Source organism: Cupressus sempervirens, chromosome 10 (genome assembly GCF_028749045.1).
Source record: "Cupressus sempervirens isolate cs-2001-9-10 chromosome 10, ASM2874904v1, whole genome shotgun sequence".
In the NCBI taxonomy this organism is placed as follows: Eukaryota; Viridiplantae; Streptophyta; class Pinopsida; order Cupressales; family Cupressaceae; genus Cupressus; species Cupressus sempervirens.
In genome coordinates, this window is record NC_143127.1 from 595,310,342 (window position 1) to 595,335,184 (window position 24,843).

The following is a 24,843-nucleotide window of genomic DNA, read 5'->3' on the forward strand; positions in this document are numbered from 1 at the left end:
TGCCTAGTGTGATCGCTTATGGGATTTTGACCATAGGGAGATCACTAGGCAAGAATGCTTAAGGTACTCTTTTGGTTGCGAGATTGGTTACTCATCGCAAGGTGAGGTGTCCTATAATTGGGAGAAAGAGGAACACTATGAACGGAAGCCCTATCTAAACACCCTAAGTTAGTAACTACCTTTTTTAGCCACTCAACTTCTTGGTGCAAGGATTGATCCTAGTGGACTACCCGGATCACCCCAAGATTTTACACTCACCATATGTGTTCCCTTAGTTGTGCTTATGGCACTTATATGACAAAGCTAATATCTCTTGTGGGAAACCACTTGGTGTGAGGCAAAGGAGCATCAAGTGTGGGCCCAGTTGTTGAGTAATAAACCATGACATTTAGGTAGATATTTCTTGATGTATTCTCTAATGTGCTAGACCTCTGGAAATATTTGGAACATACACATGATGATGGTTATATGGCTTTCTTTTAAGACCTCACATATGCTTGTATCATGCAAGGTTGATTTGTCCCTTGCTTGATTGTTTGAAGACTACTCCATGTGTCACTATCTTTCTTGGAAAGAAATTGCTTTTGAACATCAAATTTTCTATGCTATCAATTATTGTCAAAGTTTGTCAACTAAGTCAAAATGTCAAATGCAAATATTTTTTTGTGTTGCTTGCTAAGGGGAGTCTCATCATTTGATTTTTATTTTCTATGTCTCTAGTTCTTGAACATGCTTAAAGTGACTCTTTGGTCTTGGTGCTCTTGGTCTTTCTATCTTCATGGTCTATGTCCACTTGCTAGTTATCTTTTTGCTGAAATGGTTGCCTTGATTTCTTGACTACACTCTTGGGTTGGAGAGTCATTCACTTGTCACCCTACTTGCTCTATCTATTTGTATTTGGGCATCTTTCCTAGCTATTGACTTGAGTCATTCATGTCATAAGTTTCTTGGACATATTGTTTGATAAGTCACTTTAATCTCTCTCTAATATCTTGGCAAGTGAACACTCTACCTCCTATAGTTTCAACATCAAGCTATCTTGTAGGCTCTTTTATGCTTGGCTTTGCATCTAAAACTATGAGATCTAAACCTTGTGCTACCAAACTTCAACCAAATCTAGATGATCATGATATCCTCCATGTCACTAAAGAGTTTCAAGATCTATATACACAATACAAAGAACTAGAAGAGACAAATGATCTTTCTTACCTTGGTCTCTCTAAGCGCATGACAGAAATGAAGTCTAAATTTGAGAAAAGGTTGGAGGAGAAGATTGCATCATTACATGAATCTTCCTTAAGGTCTTTACATGTATGTGAGTTTCCTTCTTTAAGGTTATCCTCTTCTTCTAAGTCTGTATATTCTACTCCAAGACATCAAATGTCTTCATCTTCTAGATCTAAAGACCTCTTTAGAGAACAAGCAAGTGATACATCCTTTGAGCCTATGCCAAAATTTCATGATAAACCTATATTTGATCAAGACAATGATGAAGACATTTATGCATGCTATTCACTTGGGAAGCAACCAAAGGACTCTAGACATACTTTTGAGAGAAATTTTACTCCCTTGGGGAATTCTTATGATGACATTTTGAGAACACTTCTTGGCACCAAGCTCATCATGTTTCCTAATTCTAGCTCGTATGGAAATCCATTCTTGGATACCTATTGTGCCTATCATCAATCTAATGACCATGCTACTTCTAATTGTATAGAGCTGAAACATAAAATCCAAGATCTCATTGATGATGAGATTGTTGATCTTGGAACCTCTAGTGACTCATGTGCTGAGGATACTTCTCTTGAGCAAGATTACATTGATGAAACTATGTCTAGTAGTGGCTCCATTACATCTTCCACTTCTTCCAACACTCATGCATCTCCCAAAACTTCAAAGCTTTCCAGCATGCCTCCATCAAACAAAAAACCTAGTGCTTTCCAAATGCAATACGTGTATCCTCAAGGGCTACCTCTAAAAGAAACTCAAGCTAACCTTCACTTGGCTGCAAACCTTTTCCATGCTACTAATCCTAAACATCCTCAACCTTCATGCACTACTATGCCTAATCCAAGCACTACTCCATTCACTCTTCATTCTCCCTTGTCCTTAGAAGTGGCTCCATGTCAAGAGGAATCTCAAATAGAAAAGCTATAAATATCAAGAAAGATCAAGATCAAGCACCCTTTCATCTCTTTCAAGATTTTTCTCCTCCATATCCTAAATCTTGTCCACCTCCTAAGTATGATGAAGATACCACTTCTATTATCTCCCTTGAGCTTATTGAAAATTATGAGAAAATTTCTCTTCATATGCTATCCAAGGCTACTTGTCAAGATCAAAGCATCCCCTCATGTTCTACTTCTCCATATCCACTTCAAAATTGTGCTCACGCTTCCAGTGCTTCTATTAAAAATGTTGTTCCTATCAAAGGTACTCATGAGTCTATTAATGGCTATGACCATTTTTCTCACTCTAAAGATTTTGATATCCCTTTTCACTATCCATTTGCATATCCTAATTCTATCCTTGGTCCTCATCCATTAAAGCTAAAGCCTTCAAACATTCCATCTATATTGGGACCTTATGTTCCTTCATCTTCTACATTTTCCACTCCTAGCTCTCCCATCATACCTCAAGATCAACAAAGACACTCATCCTTGATGACTTTTCACCCATCTATACATCTAAACCAATCATATCATCCTTGTTCATCCACAAATCCCAAGTCCTTTGGAAGTGAGAATAAACATAAGAATCCATTGAAAAAGAAAGATCACTATGTCCCATCTAATTGACATCTGAATGCTAAGAAGGAGAATGCACAAAAGAGACCACAAAGGTCCACTATTAAAAAAGCTAAATCAAAGAAAATATGGGTTCCTAAACCCATTATAGAAGAAATGTTTTTTGAAGCATCCAAAGAAAAATCTAAAGCTATATGGATTCCCAAGTCTCTTTTAGAAGACTTGAATATTGAAAATACTTCAAAGTTGACATTAAAGCTTCCAAAGGCTTCCATTCCATCTTTTTCCAAAAATCTTCCTAAAAATATTCCAAAGCCTTCCACTCCACTTTTTTCCAAATCTCTTCTACCTTCTCATAGATCTAAACCTCAAGCTATTTCATTCATGATACCTTCATCATTCCAATACCCTTCAAGTTGTGTGTCAACATTGATCTTGTCCAATATTTCAACTACCCTCATGAAAGCTTACACTTACATTCTATACATGAACTATTATCTTCCATATACTTTTCCTACTACCATTTCTCTTTCATCACCCTATACTAGTGATGGTTGTATGATCTTATGATGTCCCTAATAAATGCTCAATGATGAAATTAAGAGTCTAAATGCTATGCACTTCTTGTTGGTAAACCACTTTTCATATTAGCTTGCATTTTAGGTTCATTTTCTAGCTTAGTCTTGCATTCTTGCATATGGAGAGAGCTCTCTCTTCATCTTTTTTTGGACATATCAGCTAACTCCTTTCATATATTTCTTTACTTTCTTCTTGTTCATGTCTTTTCACCTTCTTAATCTTTCACTTCATCTCTTTTCTATCTTATCATCACATTATATAAAATTTTGACCTCTTAAATAATTTCAACGTCCTAGATTCATTTTCGAGATCAAAATCCAAATTTGAGTTCATCTTGATGGTCAAAATTGTCTTTTAAAATCCTACTTTCTTCTGAGCAATTAGCTGACCCTTTGAAGTCTAATCTCTGAATCATCACTGGGGCATCTTCATTTCTTCATGTCTTCATCATTTCCATACTTCATATCTACTTCAATTCACTGTTTCATGTTTAAAATCACCTTTCTACTCGTTTCGACCTAATTTTTATGCTATATCCTTCAAGGTCAACTCTAGTCAAACTGGGGCATTTTATCAGAAAAAATTATAGTCATTCTTGGGTTCTAATCATTTATCTGTCATATCAGACATTGCTATATCTCAATTTTCTCATATCTAGCTAGTTTCTGCATCCTCTTACCTCATTTTGATTTTGATCCCGAGGGGGCAGAAATACTCTATTGCTGATTATTACAGCTATCTATTTCTTAGGAGCATTTGTTTGATCTTCTCATTTGCTCTCACTCTATCTACTTTTCTACGTGTTAACATTCTTCTTGAATTCTAACATTTTTCTCTTCCCAATGTTCAATACTACCGCTATCAGGCTGTGCATTTAGGACTTGCTATCTATTTCTGCATTTCATTCTTTGGAATCAGACATCTATATCTACCACTGCCTACTTGGCTTTAATTTTCTTTGACATAATGTGTTCCCCGATCGATCACGCATTAGTCAAAGAGGGGCAAATGTAATCACCTAAAAATGGTCATCTAGACTATTAGCCCCCTTCTCAGCATTTTGGCTAATTTAATTTAATCATTTACCTAGACCAAATTGCTAATAATCAATTTATTTGATTATAACCTATAGTTTGACTATGCTATCCTAAGTTCATTATTTGATTAAAAGAACATGTCCCCTTTTAATTAAATAAAAGACCCCATTCTTCTAACCCACTTAAAGTGCACACATAAAGTCCTTTTTTCTATTTTGCAATTAAAAGAAAAGGCTTTGTGACTTTCGTCTTATATGACAAGTTAACTTATATTCTATTGGTTGACTTGTGTGTGCACATGGATCACTCCTCTTTTCAAATTTCACTATTGATCATCCACCATCTTCATCTTGATCTCTACCATCCATACAACTTTAAAAGGGAGAGAGCTTTCCCCCTCAATCCATCCTCATTTTGAATATTGTTATGCTGGAGGTTTTCTAATAGGTTTCTTTGGAGCTTTGTGGAGAACTTCTATTTCTTGTCTACATTCTCTCATACCATAGCATTTTAGCTTAGATTCATGTTGCATGTTAGTTTAGCTTCTATTTTGCAATAATCTATCTCACATAGCTTAATATTTGGATTGTAACACTCTCATCCATGCTTAGAATAGCTGCACTTTTCATATTCATTCTAGTTTAATCTTTAGTTGCATTGCATTTTTGAGGAACTCCTTGGGACATTTGCATTCTTGCATCTTGTCTTTGGAACCTCCCATTGCATGGTTTACTAGCAAGAAGAGTATCTCTAAGGCTCATCTGAGAGCCTTCTTATTCTTGAAATATACTCTCTTGCATTCCATGGATAGGGAGCTCTAAGCCGGCATCCAAGTATTCCAAACTCATGGAATCATTTGGATAGAAGGGTTTAGAGTAAGACACAAATCAAGTGTACAATGGGAGATACTTCTAAGTATTTGGTATATTTAGTTAATGTCAGAAGAAGAAAGGATAAGTCAAGAACAAGTTATGAGAGTTTTGGTGATGTCTATCCTGAGCTAGAGTTTACAAAGGCATGTTTTGGTAAACTTGTTGTATCTCTTAGTAGATTTTTATTCTAAGAATCAAGGCTAAGGACATGAAAAAAGACATATTGGTAATGACATGCTTAAGCTCGCTTGTCATAATTTTTTGTGTATGGAAAGTTATTCAAATTGCAAGGCAGAAGATTAATGTTATCACTAAGTGTAATGTGCTCTTAATGTGGTCTTAAAATAATTAATTGAGGAGGACTAATAGCTGACTCAGGAAATTATTTTGAGAACTTGGTATAAAGGAAGGACATTTTCCTTTATCATGGTGTGTGATGATATGTTTTTTTACAATTAATGATAAGTAAGGGAAAGTGTGTAATGCAAAGTTGAGTAGAGCAAGTAGAAGTGAAGGAAACTTCATTGTTTAGGTTTTGCTAAGTGATCTAAGGTTTGGTATTTGGATTTGAGGTTCGCGACCTAGTCTACAAGGTCTAATAGTGATTGGTTTGGTTGAAAGAACAAAGGAAAAGAGGAGATAATAGTAAATTACTCGTTTGAGTAGTGATATTATTACTTTGTTCACTACAAACTTTGTTCACCAACTAGATATTATTACTTACTTTAAGCCATGCATAATGAAGAAATAAAGTAATTATGAATAGTAATAGTAACAATGCACAAAGATAACACATAACATCATATTGTGTTAACTAGGGAAACACTAGCTAAGGGAAAACCCTGATGGGGATGATACCCACTAGATAATATAATGATATATAAGTCCCTTGTTAGAGGATGGACCATAGTAGAAGTCAATAAGAAAATTCAATATAAAGAGTCTTTGTCAAGAAATTTTGAATCGCTGTTAGGAGTTGTCGTACAATAGATACAAGATGAGCCCACTGCCCAAAAATGCACTTCCAATCACAAGAAGAGCTCACTTCTCAAACAAGTAATCAGACTTGATATAAGTACTCTATCTTCTTCCTCAACTAATCTTTGATCTTCAGCTCAATCTTGGATCACCAAATACCTCATATAACAATTCACATATATTTCTTTCACAAAAGTTCACATATAATCACAATTACAAGATAGCACTTGCAATTACAACTACACTTCTTATCACAAAAAGTCCTTTGCATAAATATCATGCCTTTATAGAAATTATTGTTTGGTCAGCTAAGACCACAATTCACTTTTCCAAGTTAGAGTAAACATCTAGAACGTCGGCCCTAATTGGATAAGTAATTTTTTTTTTTTTTTAAACAATTCTTTCCTTCAATTCTATTGTCCTACTTCATCAAAACATGATTATCTATGTTCCGTATAGTTTGTACTAACTTCTAAGATTATACACATCATCACCAACATGTATACTATCTCCATGTAACTTTGCTAGTCATAATATAATGTCAGCAATATGTTATAAACAAAATAATACACTTCTATAAACTAGATTCTATACTTAGACAATTTTCTAATTACAAACACTAAGTATCTTTATTTATGAGGTTTCTTGTGAACATGTACATCATGTGTTCCCATAAATGACAACAATTAAATATCACTATTAGCCAATTGTCAACACATACATTATACCACAACTCCTAACAAGGTTGGAATCTCCTAACAGGGATTCAAAGTCTCCTAATAGGGACTAATTGTACTAAATGTTGTAATAGACTCCTAATAGGGTCCATCCTCTAACAAGGAATATTTATATTAGTACATCATCTTGTGGGCATCACCAGGGATAACTTTAAGGAACCCCCCCCCTTCTCCCCCAAAATTTATAAAATTGTGGTGAATAACATGTCATTTGGGTGAAAAAAATTAATAGTGTTGGCTAATTATGTGTCAATCGATGGATATTTGGTGGCAAATTTTTTAATAGTTTAGACAATTTTTATAAAATAATGGAAATTATAATTTTTGTTTTAAATAAAATTATTAATATTGATGGCAAATTATGTTTTGAAATGTAATTATGTTAAATGTATTATTTGAGAAATCAGACCGTCTAATGATCCAAGATCAATCGCTGAGGTTTAATTTCGGCCAACATTTCTTGAAGGAAGAAGAATTGTCGAGGTAGTCACCAGAATGTTGACACATATCAAGGTAAGTTATCTGTGGAGTACAGTGTCACTCATAAAAAAAAAATTCACATAGGAAAATGGGAATTTGGCGAATGATGATTGTCAAAAGAGACACTCAATTAATTCTGTGGCGAATAAGAGTAAACATTAAAGAGAAATATGGGTTAACAACCTGACTACCAACTAAAATTATGTAATAATAGTGGTGAACATTTTGACCACTATATGAGTATTTTATAAAATCTGGGCGAACCGGTCAGCTATTATACAGTGTTTTTTTTAGCCAATTGGTGAATAATAGCCACTAAAAAAATTCCTAGTCATCACTCCCATCGGGGTTCTCCCTCTGACCAAGTGTTTCCCTAGTCAACATATCTAGTGTATTTTTCTATGAGCATTTTATCATGGTTGTTGTTTACATTGGTTGAATGCTTAGGTTTTTTTAAGGGAGATAAATGTTTTAATTGTTGGATAAATGATTCACCCCTCCCAACCTCTCAATTATCTTGGTGGACTATTGTTTCTAACATGTGATTGGTATAAAAATGTGATATATATTACTTACAATACATGGAAGCCCCATCTCTTCTGACATACAATAAAAGAGATCTATAAAGTTGCACCCAATTAGATATATCATTGTTAATGAGAGTCTGTGCTTTTGAAATGCATTACTCACAAGGAATCAAAAAGGGTACTAAATGATATGCCTTCAAGAGTATGTGGATGTCACTACATGGCAAATATTACTGCATACAAAGTAATGGGATTTGGTTTCTGGTGACCTAGTTTATTCAAAGATGTATAGATTTTGGTTATAAAATGTGATTCTTGCCAAAGATTTGTTGGAAAGCTAAAATTTCTAGGAATACTCCTTTAAAATTAGTGAAAGTGCAAGCTCAATTTTGGTGGTGGGGAATGGATTTCATAGGTGAAATCTAAATTAAATCTAGTAATGGGTATTCATAGATATTAGTGGAAACATATTACTTCACAAAATAGGTGGAGGTTATTACCACTAGGAAGACTACTAGTAAAGTAGTGAACAACTTTTTACTAAATAATATAATAACTAGATTTGGATGTCCTAAAAATATTGCAACTTATAATGCCATGTTCTTTAGGTCTAAAGAGTTTATGAAATTGTGTGACAAATATGTGTTTACAAGATCAACATCATCCCGTTATCATCCACAAGGAAATGGACAAGATGAATGAACAACTTTTTACTAAATAATATAATAACTAGATTTGGATGTCCTAAAAATATTGCAACTTATAATGCCATGTTCTTTAGGTCTAAAGAGTTTATGAAATTGTGTGACAAATATGTGTTTACAAGATCAACATCATCCCCTTGTCATCCACAAGGAAATGGACAAGATGAATCTACAAATAAAAGTTTTTTGAAATTCATTTAGAGGACTTTAGATGATAATAAAAAGGCATGAGATTCAAAGTTGCATTAGTAATATGGATTGACAGAGTAACTATTAATAAGGTAATAGGTGTCTCAACTTGTGACTTAGTGTATGAAATTCAAGCAAGGATGCCTCAAAATAACTTAATAGGCCTATATAATTACATCTAGATGTATTATGATCATATCATAGATAATATGCAGGAGAGAATGGATGAATTGGTAGGATTGACTGAAACAAGGAAAGAAGCATCTACTAGAAATATAAGATTACAATTTCAAATAGATTATTTATATAATAGGAAAGTAGTGGCAAGAAAGTTTTAGCTAGAAGATTTGATCCTAATGTGGAGTGCAAGAATGGAAGATAAAGGAAAGAATGACAAGTTTGATCTCATTTGGCTTGGTTTGTATTTGATCGATTCCACATGGGGAGAGGATTCTTATATTTTAAGGGAACTATCAGGTGACATTCTTGAATTACAAGTTCATGGGCAATTCTTGAAGAAGCACATTTGTTGAAGTTAGTTTTCTTTCCATGAACAGTAGTTTAAGTTTTTTGTATATTTTGTAAATCTGTGTACAGTCCTCTAGTTTTGTGTATTTATCATGTTTTGTTAGATGCTTCTCTCTAAATGTTGTCATTATTGTTGTCATGTATGTGGTCTACTTAAACTAAAAAATTTTAATTTTTGCATGGTAAAGGCCAAATTCAGTTGTGCTAAACAAGGAAATTTTTCAATTATAGGGTAAAGGACATGATTCTTAGGACATCACAAGATCCTATCTTAGGGGAAAATTTTTGAATATGGCTAGGGCATAAACATACTAGGTTAGGATTTTTAATGGAAATTTGACAATAATATATAACAAACCCTAACTTCTCAACAATTTCTAGACATTTTCACAGTAAACTTTCAAAATTTTGGCATAGTAAAAGTAAGGGCTAATAGTGGCTATCACCCATTTTCAATTAATGGGGGATATGCATTTAGTTTTTGGAAAGGTTAATCATGTTGATGGAAAAGAAATGAGGCTTTTTCCAATAAGATCATCATAGTGAAGGAAGTTCTACAGATAGTGAAAGAACTGATGGATTTCTTCACTGGAAAACTACAAGTAATACAAAATAAGATGAAGGTCTTGTCAAGAGGGATTGAACCATGTGTCCCACCAATTTTGGATGCTGAAAATAATTGAAGGACTAGAAAGAATGGTCAGATTTCTTTGATTTACTATTAACTCAAGGAGCAAAAGCATCTCTTTTTGAAGATGAAAGTGACATTCCTTTCAATGATTTAATTAGTGGCTTGTTTAAAGTAGAAATAGACTTAAATAGGTTTTTCATTGAATCAAGGGCTATAATAGATGTTAGATGGAACAAGGTGGTTGATGATTTAGATGGAGTCAAAGGCACTGAATAGCCCACCAAAAGAGAAATATCTATGTGGTAAGTGGTTGGATAGATCAAAGCTCTACCAATAGGAAGAAGTTAAAGTTACAACTGGATGGAAGAAGGGATAAAACAAATAGAAAGGTAATGATAGTGACAGGTTGTTGAGATACATACATATTCTCTTTGAAGACACATGAATAAATTACCCCCTACTAGTTTCAGAATTGCTTCTCTAGTCTTGTCTAAATACAATGAATGTTTTTAAAGTAAACATATAAAGAATATACTTTTATATTATTTTTATCAAATTTTGACAAGTGTCCTCCCATGTGAAGCTTGTCACAAGTCTTGTCTATAAAAGAAATTCCAGGATGTGGAGTGAGGGTTTGAATTTTGTTGTTGCATGAGTCTATGTAAATTTTGAGTTGGTCCATGCATATTGTAAACTTGTTCAAAAATTGAATACAAAAGTTAAGAGTGGATGATCTATGTGTGTTATTGTCTAATAGAGATGATCATTGAATTATATTCATTTTCAAAGAAATTAATACAAATACAGAGAGTTGATTTCATCCTAGATCATGTATCTTTCCTTGTTTCTGTATTATATTCTAAAATTTAATAATAAAGCTTATTAATCTTCAATTGTAATTCATTCTTAATTATATTTCAATTTTATTTTATTGATAATATAATGGATTGTATAAATTTTTAATGTAATTTGAAAGAACATTATAATTTTAAGAAAAGATATGATAAGTATGAGATCTGGAAATGAATATAGACAAATCTTAACACAAAGTGTTAAGATAAGATCCAGAAGTAAGTTTGTAATCTATGTGAGTTATAGCCCAATGCACTAGCCATCCTTGTGAATTAATTTGATTAGAATGTTTTGCACAATGTAAAAAACTTATAATTAATCAATATTTTAATGTTTTTTTTTTGAGCAATAATTATCCGCATGTACTTGATTCATAGTGTCTAGGGTTTGCTAAAATAGCTAATTATCATTTCTTTATGACCATTGAATTAAAAGAAAGAATGCTAAGTAATCTATTATTCTTGAATTCATGTTGTGAATCTTGATTTAAAAGTAGATAAGATTGAATTCCTGAGGTAAACCTGCCTAAATCTAGTTGAATTCAAAGTGGAGAAGATTCTAATGTCTTGTTAGTTTGTCCTTTTATTTTATTTTTAGAATACCTAATATGGTTTCTAGATAACTCCAATGTTTTTTGATATCATAAAAGGTAGTTAAAATCACTATTAAACCAAGAGCCAACAAAGTGCAAATGTGAAAGTTGATGAATTTGTAGAAAGAAATGATGTTGAATGTAAGAAAGAACACAAAGATTATAGTACATTCATATATGTGGATTATGGTTCTCCCATCACTCCTACTAAACAAGAAAGCAAAGCTATAGTTTCCTAATAGATAGGGAATGGTAAAGTGCAACAAAAGGTTGTCAAGCAATAGAAAGTGGGTGTCAAGCAACAAGCAGAAGATTTTGAGTCACAAACATATAGTTGGTACCGATCTCTTTAGTGTAAGCGATGAAGGATGTAGTGTTAATCATGCTTTGTAGTGTTACCCAATCTTATCAGTGTCTACTTAGATATTAGTTTTAACATAGTTTTGACTAATCCATCCATTGTCAACCAAGCATTTTAGTGTCTACCATGTTCTTAAGTGTTCGTCAAGTTCAATACTAACTAAGTTCCTACTACTCCAAGTGATTAGTATGGACCGAGCATTCATTTCAACTGAGTCCCATAGCTTTTTAAGCATTAAGAAGTGTTGTCGAGTGTCAAACATCATCGAAGTGGTCTTTAGAACCCAAGTTATAATAGTAAACTGACTTAGTGAAGATTGTTTGAATTTGGTATTGTAGCTAACTCTAGAAGGTAATTATGTGGATTGGTATATATGTAAAACATCTTATCATATCTAATGCATCAAATATTAACAAGCAAGAAGTAGATGAGTGAAAATTAGAAGGCTACAAGAATAATAAGGAAAAGTGGAGTCTTAACTATCACAACAAGGTGATCATTATATTTTAAAAGAATCTAATTCAAAAAACTAAACTAAGTTGTAAATCAAAGATTAGCCACTGATTCATCCTAACATTTGCATCAGTCAAATACTCTAACTAGGTGGACCTAACAGTCCTTTCTAAATCTCCTAATAGAGTGCATATTTCATTATATTTTGTAAATCCTTTCATAAGGTAGATAAAATAGTCCTTATTGCTCCTAATAGGGTAGATCACTAGAAGTGATCAATTGTAAGCTTTAATAAGATAACTTTATATTGCAATAATAAAGCTTGTGGGTATCATCCCCACACTAGTTTTACTTCTATTTGGAAGGTTTCTAGGTTACCAAATATTATGTCAAGTGTTATGAATGTTTAATTTCTTTCAATCTTTCATGCATGCAATTAGTGTTAATATTAGAACAGTTTTGACAAGTGAGTGCCTATACACTTAAGTCATTTACTTAGTTCATGTTGAACAAGTAACATATGTCAAGTACAACATATAATTTAGAGAATAGCATGTAAATAGTGAGTGTTGAGTCACTCAAGTGCCAAGCAGACAGTATATGCCAAGTGATTCAGGAGTCAAGCAAGTAGTGCATGCTAAGTCATTTAGATGTTGAGTGATAGCATTAAAGTTACAGTATGTGTCAAACACTAGGGACTTTAGATGCCGACTAACACAATTTTCTCATAGTTTTTTGTATTGGCACAAAATACTATGTAGACCATTTTTTAGCTTATTTAAGTATTGAATTATGATATTTTGTTGATAATGGAAAATCTCAATTGGGAATCCTTATGTATTGCATGCACCTATTTAGGTAAAGGGAAGGTTTAAGAAGCAATATGGATGAATCATAGTCATTCATTCATACCTAATCCTAAGTCACCTAGGTCTTCTTAAGGAGGATGGACCCTAAATTTCATATGTGAGAGAAAGGGAATGAATGAATGAGTAAGGAGAGTTTTACATGCACAAACTAGGACATTCATGGTGACCAAGGTATTATGATCTGAATTGAATTGTAGAATTAATTAACAGAGAATAGAGGAAGAAAACAATGAATGATAGAGATTCATCTAATCAAGAAGGATCAAGTACATAGTAGGATGAAGGTGATCTATCATCAAGCATTAGAGTGCTAACCACAAGATCAATGCTAACACATTCTAACATGTGAATTAGTTAAATCTCTTAATAGAATAGTCTGACCAGGCTATATTGAAATCCTCTATCAAGGTGCTTACTTAATTGTGAGTTGAAGTCCTTTAACCAAGCACACTTCTAATAGGGTGTTAAAATCCTCTAATAGGGTAAGACCTAACACTCTTTGTAAGCCTTTAACAAGGTAGACCTTTCATAGGGTACATCATGTTTCATGATCAAACATTGTAACCTTTATTAGATACACTTTATTACTATAGTAGTGAAGATTTGTGGGTGTCATTCCCACCCTAGTTTTACCTTCTCATTGGAGGGTTTATGGGTAATCATATATTGTTTCATGACTGTGTGAATCCTTACTTATATTCTTTAGATGCATATTCTTTACATGGTATTTCAGCTAACTTATTGAATATGTGAGATGGATGTATGGTGAGTATTCTATGGGTTAAAGTTTAAAGAATTGATTCACCACCCCCCCCCCCCCCCCCACCAAGAAGTTTACTTTTCTTATTGTAATTCCAACAATTGGTATCAGATCCTTGTTCTCTGAAACTGAAGCCTAACAACTTTGAGGAAAGATCTTGGAAATGGAAGTCTACAAGTTGGGAAAGATCATTGAGAATCAAGGAATTGAAATACAACTCATTCTACATCAATTGAATGAAGCAAGAGATGATCTAAAGAAATCATTGAAGAGAAGGAAGGAAATTTCTTTGAGGATAATGGCATACAATACCAAGAGATGGACAATACTAAACTATTTACAAATGGAGACTCTAATGAATTTGATGTAGCAATTACAGATCTAATGGAAAAGAATAGAACTCTAGCTAAAGAGATTAGAAATCTTAAGATAGAGCAAGAATGACAAGCCATATTAATATGTGAGGTGATCAAATGGAAAAAGAAAGCTATGGAAGAAAAAGCCATGGTTGAAGATGAAAAAAGAGTATTGACCAACTGACTGGAGGAGAAATCATTAGAGGTAACTAGGATTGCTAACATGCAATTGGAAACTTTGGGTCAAATGATGATTAAATCATGAACTGAATGCCAAGGACATTGAGAAAACAACACTAAAGTTCTAGAATGAATAGTTGAGAAATGATCTAAAAAGGTAAAAGGAGTTTGTTGAAAGTTTCAATAAACCAAGTGAAGTTATCAAGTACTTTGAACAATTGATGAGGTCTCCTAGATCTAACAATGATACATCTGGACTGGGACACACAAGTACTAAAGAAGGAGAATCATCCAAAAGTGCTAAAGAAATAAATAACAAAGGTAAGAACTCAAAACCTACTTATCATAATTGTTGTAAGAAAGGGCATACTACTAATGCGTGTAGGAGCAAGACTATAAATTAGAATGTTAAGTAGAAGAGCATGGGTCACTACCATAACTACAACAAACAAGGTCATTAGGCACATGAATGCAAAGCCAAGACCATGCCACTCAAATATTTGAAGGATATTGTTATAACTATCAAAAGTATGGTCACAGATTTTTTGAGTGTAGATCCAAACCCATGTGGTCATTTTTGTCACAAAGGTTTACACCCTTGTGTGAAGTTTTTACTTAAGGAAAACCTTGTAAAACATGGAAACAACCTCCAAGCTGTGGGACTTGAACTATGAGGTTGAGTCTCCAAAGAAGGTCGGCTTCCTTTCCTATCAAGGTGCACCTAACTACTCTTGGAGAGGAAAAAGGAGAAGGAATGCATGAAAGAAAATCTACCTACTCTAACCTAAGGGGGTGATGCACCAAAATAGAGTGTTCAAACCAATCTCTGCCCATATATCACTAATACATTCGGCATTGATTTTTGATGGCTAAGTGTCGTAATTACAACTGCAAGGTGTTGCTACTGTGAAAGTAATAGACGTCATTGTTTTTTAGTCACAAATTATGACATCTATCCTATGTCATCGCAATTATCATGCCTATCCATCGCTAATTATGACATCTACCCTATGCCATCACAATTATGATGCCTATCTGTCATTATGAAACCACTTTATTATGGCACAAACCACATCGCAATACTTGCAGTATTCGTCGTAATTGCAACATCTGCCACAAGCATTGCGGCGGGGTCATGATGGCATCTGGTGATGGGGTCGCTGTGGCACTTGCCCTGGACATCACAATGGTGACATCCATAAAAAATTGTGATGGGGGTCACCATGGAAAATGGTGATGGGGTCGTTGTGGTGGCGACACTGAAATCCATTGCAATGCTTGCCGTGGACATTGAAATTGCGACGTCCACAACAAGAATTGCGATGGCGCCGTTGTGGCGACGATGTCAAGGATCATCGCAATCATTGGGTGGATATGATAATTGTGACATTTATGGCAAGCATTGTGACAGGGCCGTTGTGGCAGTGATGCTAGTTTTCATCGCTGCCACAGAAACCCCACCGCAAGCATATTCAACCTGTTGCTTCAACCATAAACATTAGCAATGTTACACCCATTCTAAACCACACCAGCTGTAATTTATGATGTCTCGGTTTGCTACATAGAAACACAAAGAGCAGACCAATTTTTATCTATGATAATGTTAGAGTCTTGCTCAACATCATAATATTGTCTAGCTTTACTTAAATCAAGTCTGCCAGGAACTTCTCTTTGTTTCTTTAGCTTAGTACCATTTCCACTAGAAAGTTGCCTATTTACAAGAGGCATTGAAGTATCACAAAATTTAGCAATGTTACACCCATTCTAAACCACACCAACTGTAATTTTAGATGTCTTGGTTTGCTGCACAGAAAGACAACCATTTATTTTGTTTGGCAGACCCTTTCCACGAGATTTTTGTGAATACTTAGAAGTGACTAAACATGCAAAACTTTTCGCAGCTGGATACTCTTTTCCAGAAGGCATTTTTGTAGAGCATTTCTGCTCAAGAAAAATGTCAGCCTTCTTAAGCTATAACTTTGTGCATTTCTTCCTTTCATTGGATCATTTCTTCCTCAAAATATGCATTGCTCTTAGAAGAAAATGCCCCCTAAAAGACAATGCTTGTAAAAATCAAGGACATGGAAGATGCTTCATAAGCTTCAATCTGTTTCTGCTAACGAGGTAGTGGTTGTCCTACTGGTGCTTTTGGTACTTTTGGTTGGAAATACATTTAGTTTCTTGACTATATTTTTGCAACCTATGTGGATGCATAGCTTTTACCCATAACCCATTCATTTCCCTTCCCTTACAGAGAAAAGTACCATTTTTGCCTCCCTGCCAAAAGGAACATATAAAGATTCATTAGGACTAAAAGCAATTTTCTCAAAAACAAACATATATACTGTAGCATTAATACAAAAAACAAGCACCTAAAATAAGGAACCATCTTCCAAGGATAGGAGCTTAGCAATCTCACTCTCATTATCTATAGAATTGTGGACCACACAACCATTCTCTAGATGCTCACAACCTACAAGTTTACCATTTGAATCATTTTTTGGAAGCTTAGTAGCATGATGCCAAGTAATAATACCTGTCAAACCATTTGTAGAATTTTTGACATTCTCATGATCTGTTACCATTAATTTTTGAATAAGCTTCAGAATTTCTACCAATATAGTTCTCATTATCATTGCTCACATCATAATTCCGAGAATGTCTAACAACCATATCATTAAAATTACCCACAGAATCAGTTCCCTTTATTTTAGATTCTTGCTTCTTAACATTATTACTAGACCCATTCAATGTGCATCCATTACTTATGGTATGACTTGACTAGAAGACATTATTTGTTTGAATACCATTAGTTCTTGGAGGCACCATTTGTAATGTAGCATCATGATCTGCTGATGATCTAGATTTGTTGCATGACTAGCCAAAACTTGTGTTCTTTTCTAGACTTTTTGAAATGAAATTGACATTTGACAAATTTTCTACCTATTGGGGTATCTTGTTTACACCTGCAACACTAAAAGAGATTGTTATTGTTTGGAAAGAATGCATTTTTTTGTCACCTGGGGGGCATATGAATCTTGTAAGTGGTTTTTTTTTGGATGTCCAATGTTCAATGACACCCTCTTCTTTAGTTTAGAGTCATTATACTAAGATTCAGACCCACCTGGTGTTTGAATGCTAGTTTTCTTATCTTGTATATAGAATAGTATGTAAGCTTTCTGGAAAGCACACTTTTCTCACTGACTGAATAGACCTAGAGTACAAAATATCATAAGAATAACTTCAATCAATCTAAGCAACTTCAATATAATTAGTGTTACCATATAAAGAAAAGGTTCTACATAAAATTGTAGTTCTTTTGTGTATTTTGTTATACACAAATTATAATGAGCTTGCTCCACAAAATTAAACATGTCTTCACAACTGTAGCAAATGAATACCCAATTATCATCTAAAGCATGCCAAATGCCTGTGGATGAATGAATAAAGCAGAAATACATCTTCACATCCATTTGGTGAATGCACCATCCAAATTTAGTAAATGTTAAAGGATCAAGCATTTCTGGGGTTATATAACTTCAATTATTTGAACTAACTGAGGATATTATTTTAATAGAGGCAATCTTTTTTTCTCTCAAAAAAACATATGGATATGGACAATAGGCACTTACTACCCCACCTTGTTGCGCATATGTATTTCTATTCATCCACATGGACCCACTCATTACTTATAGGTTACTCTTCTTACCCTAACCCTAATTGGGGTTGAGTGGCAAAATCTACACTTTTTATTTTATTTCAATCCTGGTCACCCATTGTAATTTGAGACCTATATAAAGGCTTCCCTTCTCATTTGTAAAGGGAAAAATTTTGAGATTATTGCTAAAAGCTACCAAGATAATAAAGATTTGGTGCTACTAGATGTATTTTACTGCTTGCATGGTTTCATTGTTCCCTCATTGAAAATCGATTTGTTACATAAAGTGTCTTCATTAAAATGGAGAATGCAATAGTGTTTGATAAATTTCCCTCAATCATTCTTTTGGTAGTTTGTTGATTGTAATTGTTGTGTAAAATTAGCCTGCGCCCCTTTTATGGATGCTTAACTTCTATCAATAAATGGTCATTGTTCATTATCATATTGTTCATAGAGATTTGAAAGTTCTTTGAATATAACCATTAGAAGATTCCACTAGTTATGGCATAATTGTAGTTGATCTTGGTGAAGTAGAGCTTAGTTATTGGGAGCTTGTCTACTAGAGAACTATCCATTGACATCATTGTCCTTAGGAATAGATTTAGATCCTTCTAATATTTTTCCTTTTAATTTCATCTCATTTTAGTTATATCGTTCAAAGAAAAAGCATAGCGAAATTGCAATAAGCGATGTAGTTTCAATCAATATTGTGGAAGTGAAAAACAATTCAAATGTAAGTCCCTTTATGACACCAACATATCACATCAACCATTGAACTTATCATAAGTCAAGAAATGACTCGTAAAGAACCTTGGAATCATGTATGATCTTTCACAATCTAATTACAACATGGGTTTTGCTCAAGAAAGGATAAGATACCTTCATATTTAATTTTGTTGTTGGTGCTATCATAAAACACACATCAACATTATACTTTAAAAATTAAAATAACATTAAAACATTAAATACCAATACTTCCATAAAATTATAGAATTCAAATCTAAATTCCAAAAAGTTGATTAAATAATAAATGTTAAATATAAACAAAAGCTATTTAAGATTTTGACAAGACTTTATGCTAAAGCTTATAAATGATGACTCTTTATATGAAGAGTTTGGTCACATATTGGCTTTACAAATCTTGTGTTGGCCCTATAAGTGCCCTAGAAGTAGCTTTTCTGACTCAAAATAACATCAAAAAATGCCTCAGCAAACTATATGACTACATACAAGCGAATGTAATGAGAAATTTTTTCTTATGAACCACTACTTGTGAAACATGGGTCAAGAGTTGAATCCTATTTGCAATATCACAATATAAGGTCAATTTTTCCAAACAAAATTTGAGAATATTTTTTATTTTCAGTATGGTTCAACGAAGTTTAAACATGGGTCATGAGATATGAACTTTAGTTAACCACTAACCACTACTCATTGAAATATGGATCACTGTAAGTTGAATCCAAATAAGCAAGCACAAACTGATACAGTACAGAGCACCAAATATTTGAGTAATCTATACAAATCACAAGATTGTAAGAATTTGGATAACTTAATTAAATGCAGAGATTGCATAATTTGAAACACTGCAAAAAAAAAAAAACTTGAAACTGAATTCAATTTGAGAATAAGAAAAAGTAAACATGAGAAGGTAACCATTAAAAGTGAGGTGCTAAATATACATCATGGAAATTGGCACTTCTTATTGAAAACTCAGCAAACATGTAATTTATGTCATTCACAAAAGAAGTCATATAGTCTATTAGTTACAATTTCAATACAAAATTACAAATCATACCAAGGATGTTTTCCACATCCTCCACAAAGCCCATGTTAAGCATTTCATCAACCTCATCAAGGACATGAAATTTAAATGATTTCAAGTTTAGACTGCCTCTCTCAATATGATCCTGTGTAAAGAAATCGAAACATTTTTTTTTACCAATGAACTGTTGCATATCAGGAAAGTAGTTAATAAAAGCTACTCACTTACCTTGATACGACCTAGTGTTCCAACAAAAACATCTAAACCTCTATGTAGTGCATTCTCCTATGGACCATACGGAGCACCTCCATACACACAGCATTTATTAATGCCAACAGATCCACCATAAAACTCAAAATCTGCATGAACTTGCATATCAAAAGTCATCATACAAAGTTCCCAAATTTGCTGATGTAGAGAAATTGCCAAAGAAAGAACATATTTTCAAAATACTAAAATAATTAGACAGTTTACAGGTCAATGCTGACATAATATTTATTTTGCAAGCTCTCGAGTTGGAACCAAAACAATCACACTAGGTAGCTTTCCATAGGACTTATTCCTACCTTTGGAATATTGTCCACTTGTTAATGACTCCAAAATAGGCAACACAAATGCCAATGTTTTACCCTAGAAATATTCATGTGTATATTAGAAATGCAATAACCATATAGAATAGCAAAGTACTTAATCAAAATAATTAACAATTCAAAACTACTTGATGGACATGTTGCATCCAAACACTGATTAAATAAAAGATGTCCCCTTAGTTATTTCAATGACAATAGATGATTTTAGGGAAACTACACATTTCTTCAAAACCAGTTGAATATATAGTTGCACAAAATATATGAACTAAAAATACAGAAAATAGCTACAAATTGATAATTCAATATCAAGTAATATAAACCAAATTGATTTATTATAAAATCTTTACAGTAGACATTGAACTATCAATCATCAGATGTGTTTGGCATATAATCAAGATTTTTACAAAATACTCGAAATTAAATACAAAACACATCCGATAATTGATAACTTAATGACAATTGTCAAATGTCAATAAAAAAGAAAATTGATTTATGCACGTGCACATGCACATGTGTAAGGTTGCACCATTATTTAATATATTAAACCATGGCCACCCATGAAGACATATAAGGTGGTAGAATGGGATGTTGCATTGGTCATAGCATTGATCACCACTCATGGGGGTAGAAGGCTAGTTGTTGAATGCGACTTGATGAATGTTACTCAAGGTCCTGCATTCTGATTAATGCCCAAATTGGAAAATAGTAATTAGCTAGAGAAAGAATCATCTAGAGTAATTTTTTTGACAAATTAAGTTTTAAACAATGTTTTAATGCACAACTACAAAAATTTTGGTCTACTTTCTTTTTGATATATTCTAGGTTTCCATTGAGGCTTGAATATGCTATCCTATTTGAATTTGTTCTACTCATTTTACCCCTATTAATGTTGACCTTCAAAGTTATCCATGCATACCTTGACCTATACACAACAAAAGCCCAAGCTGAGGGCAAGTGAAAGGAAACATTGATTATTCCTGCTTAAATTCACCAATTAAATAATATGTACTAAATACATCAGGAGCCTAATTTACATTTCTCAATAAATAATACTATACCATGTAGAGAAGGGCCACATGACAAGAAGTGTCTCTCTTTAGCCCAAGAGGAATGCAGCTGATGTAATAAAGTAATTTTTTGAGGTTTAAATAAAAACATATAGAAAGGAGAGATAAACAAGGATAAACAAATTGAGTATCATGACCGATGAAGATAAGGAAGAAAACTGGAAAAAATAGTACAATAAAGGAGCATTGAAGCATACCTCAATGAATGAAACTCTTAACTGAAATTCTGCTTGATTTTTCGTTGTTTCAATTTTTTTGAATATCGCCTCCATAACTTGAGGAATAATTCCTATCTCCTCATCTTCTGCATAACTAGTCCCCATGGTGTATGTCTTCCCAGAAGTAGTCTAGAATAAGATGTAAATGTCATCCAATGTGAATCCAACAACAAACATTTAATCAAGCAGTACATGTTAATGAAAATAAAACTTAATGTGTTTGAATCATTCATACATCGGTGGATTCTTCACCATCTTCAAAACATTGAGCATTGCAGTATATTGTTGGAGATGGATTGGAGAAAATAAAAACATCACCTCAAATTCTATAATGCCAGATTGTTTTCCATATTGTTCAATGTGCTTCCTTGTAATCTTCTTCTTACAAACCTAGGAAACTGCTCTTGAGCTCATGTTGACAGTATACCCAATTGTTACTTGCAATCATCAATAGATCCTATCAAATTTGCATCTATGTAAAAGATGCTCGTGTCCTTCCACTTGAAAGGGGCCTTAGCAAGACACAGTGTTATAGGTCTAAACATAGGACAAAATAGAGAAATATTTAGTATCTTATTGAGCTTCACTTTGTTTTGAGAATAGTTTAATATTCGCTACTAAATAGGGCCAACCACGTGAAGGTGGAAGCTCATTTGGCCCCACCCCCCTCCCCCTAACATCACTCTACATTCCCCGTTAACATCTAACATTCATTCATTCTTTAAACCATTAATAAAATGTAACATTCAATCAATATCACATGATAACATTCATTAACACATTAGATTCGTTAACATGCAACATTCATCAATATTCAACATTAACACATAATTCATGAACATTCATTAGCACATAATTAAATTCATTGAGACATAAAATTCAGTCATTATCAATTAAGGTATGTAGATGACAATCATTTCTTTTTTTTCTTTCTATTTCTTTTTTCTATGTAAGCTCTAAGAGGAGCATCAGTGTCATCATCAATTCCCCCCTCCTCATTTGTTCTGTTCTCTGTTCCTGATGATCTCAAATTCTTATGTTGTTGCAAAGGGGGGTCCTCTGCAATAACAAATAAAAGAGTTAAATTAAAAATAATTTATTATAATTGTTACAAGTATTTAATTATTTTAAATAACATAACTATGGTGCTCTTTACCTGATCCAACCACATCATTTTGTCTAGACTCAACGTCAACACGGTCATGAACATTGACCCCTCGATCCTCTACAGCTATTATACAAAATGTTACATTAATACAAACACCAATTGCAATTACATATAAAAAATTTAATAGCAAATGTATACCTCCACCACTGGGATGCACATCATGCGAACCTTCAGCATCCACAGATTGTGTAGAAGGATTGTCAGGCTGCATTCCAACATCCTATGCATTGCTATCATTGCTTTCTTAAAACAGATATACTCACTTTATATTGGAACTTAACATCAACTAGACTAATTGGTAAAGTAAATTTGAAATAAATATCATTTAGCTTATTTACCTGTGGCTCAGATGCATCATTATTAGAACCTTCCACACTGATTTTAGCTCGTAGCCATTCAGCCACGGCTCTATAGCCTTGTTGGAAGCTAATTCTCTTATCCTCTTCTGTGAGGCATATCTTGATCTCTGAGCCCTGCATTTTTGCATGGTATGGTGAATTTTACTTGCATTGTTTCATCAACCAATGGAGGGTAATTAAAATATCAAAAGGAAATGGTAAATAGTTAGCAGGGTTTCCAACCCTTGTTACACCTTATTTTGGTCATGTTGGAGTTGTTCTAAACTATCTTTGGTCTTTGGGAGTCCTAGAGAATCCAATTTCACTCTTGGTTGGGTGTGTAGAATAAAGGTCAAGTGCTGCAATCTACCTTGTCACTGGTATTAGCAATTTTTCCTTAGACCTAATTTGTTTTGGGTTGTGTTGATGTTTGTTTTGGTTTCCATTTATGTTAGAGGGTTGGAGTTTTCCAAAACACTAGGTGTCAAGGTTGGGTGTATGAGGCCTTGAATGGTACAAGGGAGAAGTAACTAGTATGCAGCCTTATGTGATGAGTTGGGTCCATGAATTAAAGGAGCAAACATTGTAACAGAAAATTAGTTCCTTGTTTGAAGGTGAATCAAGCCTTGAATTTTCTTGTAAAGAATAGAGGATTGGGGTGATAACTTGAATTTCTTAGTTGTTCCAAGGTGCTAGGAGTTTGTTGGTGCTTGGTGCAGGAGCACCTAGGCTAACCTCTACTAGTTAGTCAATTTTGGCTTATACTTAACTCTAGCCAAGTCAAGAAGTTAGTGTAATTTGGTTGAGGACCTTAGAAGGTCTTGTTTTATGTTGGCTAGGTGAATTAGTCACTAGGACTAAGGTCACACAAATAGCCTTTGTTAGTTGTTATTTAAATTCTTCATGTTAGGAGTTAGGGAGATTGAGTCATTAATATGTCTTAGGCCTAAGAATGGTTAATGGTTATTAAATAAATATGATGATCATGAATGATCTTGGATACTCAAAATATGTGAGGATAAGAAGCCTATAATATAGGATTAAGGCATCTATCAAAGTTGCCAAGTGTTGTAATAATGTTGTCATAACAACATTTTGCACTTATTGCAAATATTTCATGCAACATGGATAGCCTTGGATTCCTTTGATTGTGAGAGGTTATTTTCAACCAAATAGGCCCTAGAATGGTGGAGAAGACACCTAATGGAGTGATGTCTTGAATCTCCAAGCATTGGTTGCATATTGTAAAAAGTTTGAGTTAATGAAGTGGCTGGAAAACTTTATTTTTGAAGTGATATTTCAATTTTTGAAGGAACTGTCATACTTGAAGCCTAAAATGTGTATATACAGTGGTTGAGACATGTTCTAGATAGTCATTTTTAAGACTTTTTCATTTTATGTGTTAAGGTTTTAGAGTAGTTTTATCATAGTTTTCAAGTTTTTTTAGTTCAGGACTTTCTTTTGGTCACACTATGACAAATTTTGTAAAAATGGCTCTTACATGAGTTTCAACCATGGAAACACTAAATAAGTGGTTGAATATTCAAGTGGGGCCTCTGTACATATTGTATCTAAATTTAGTAAGCATCATGAGAAAGGGAGCTAGC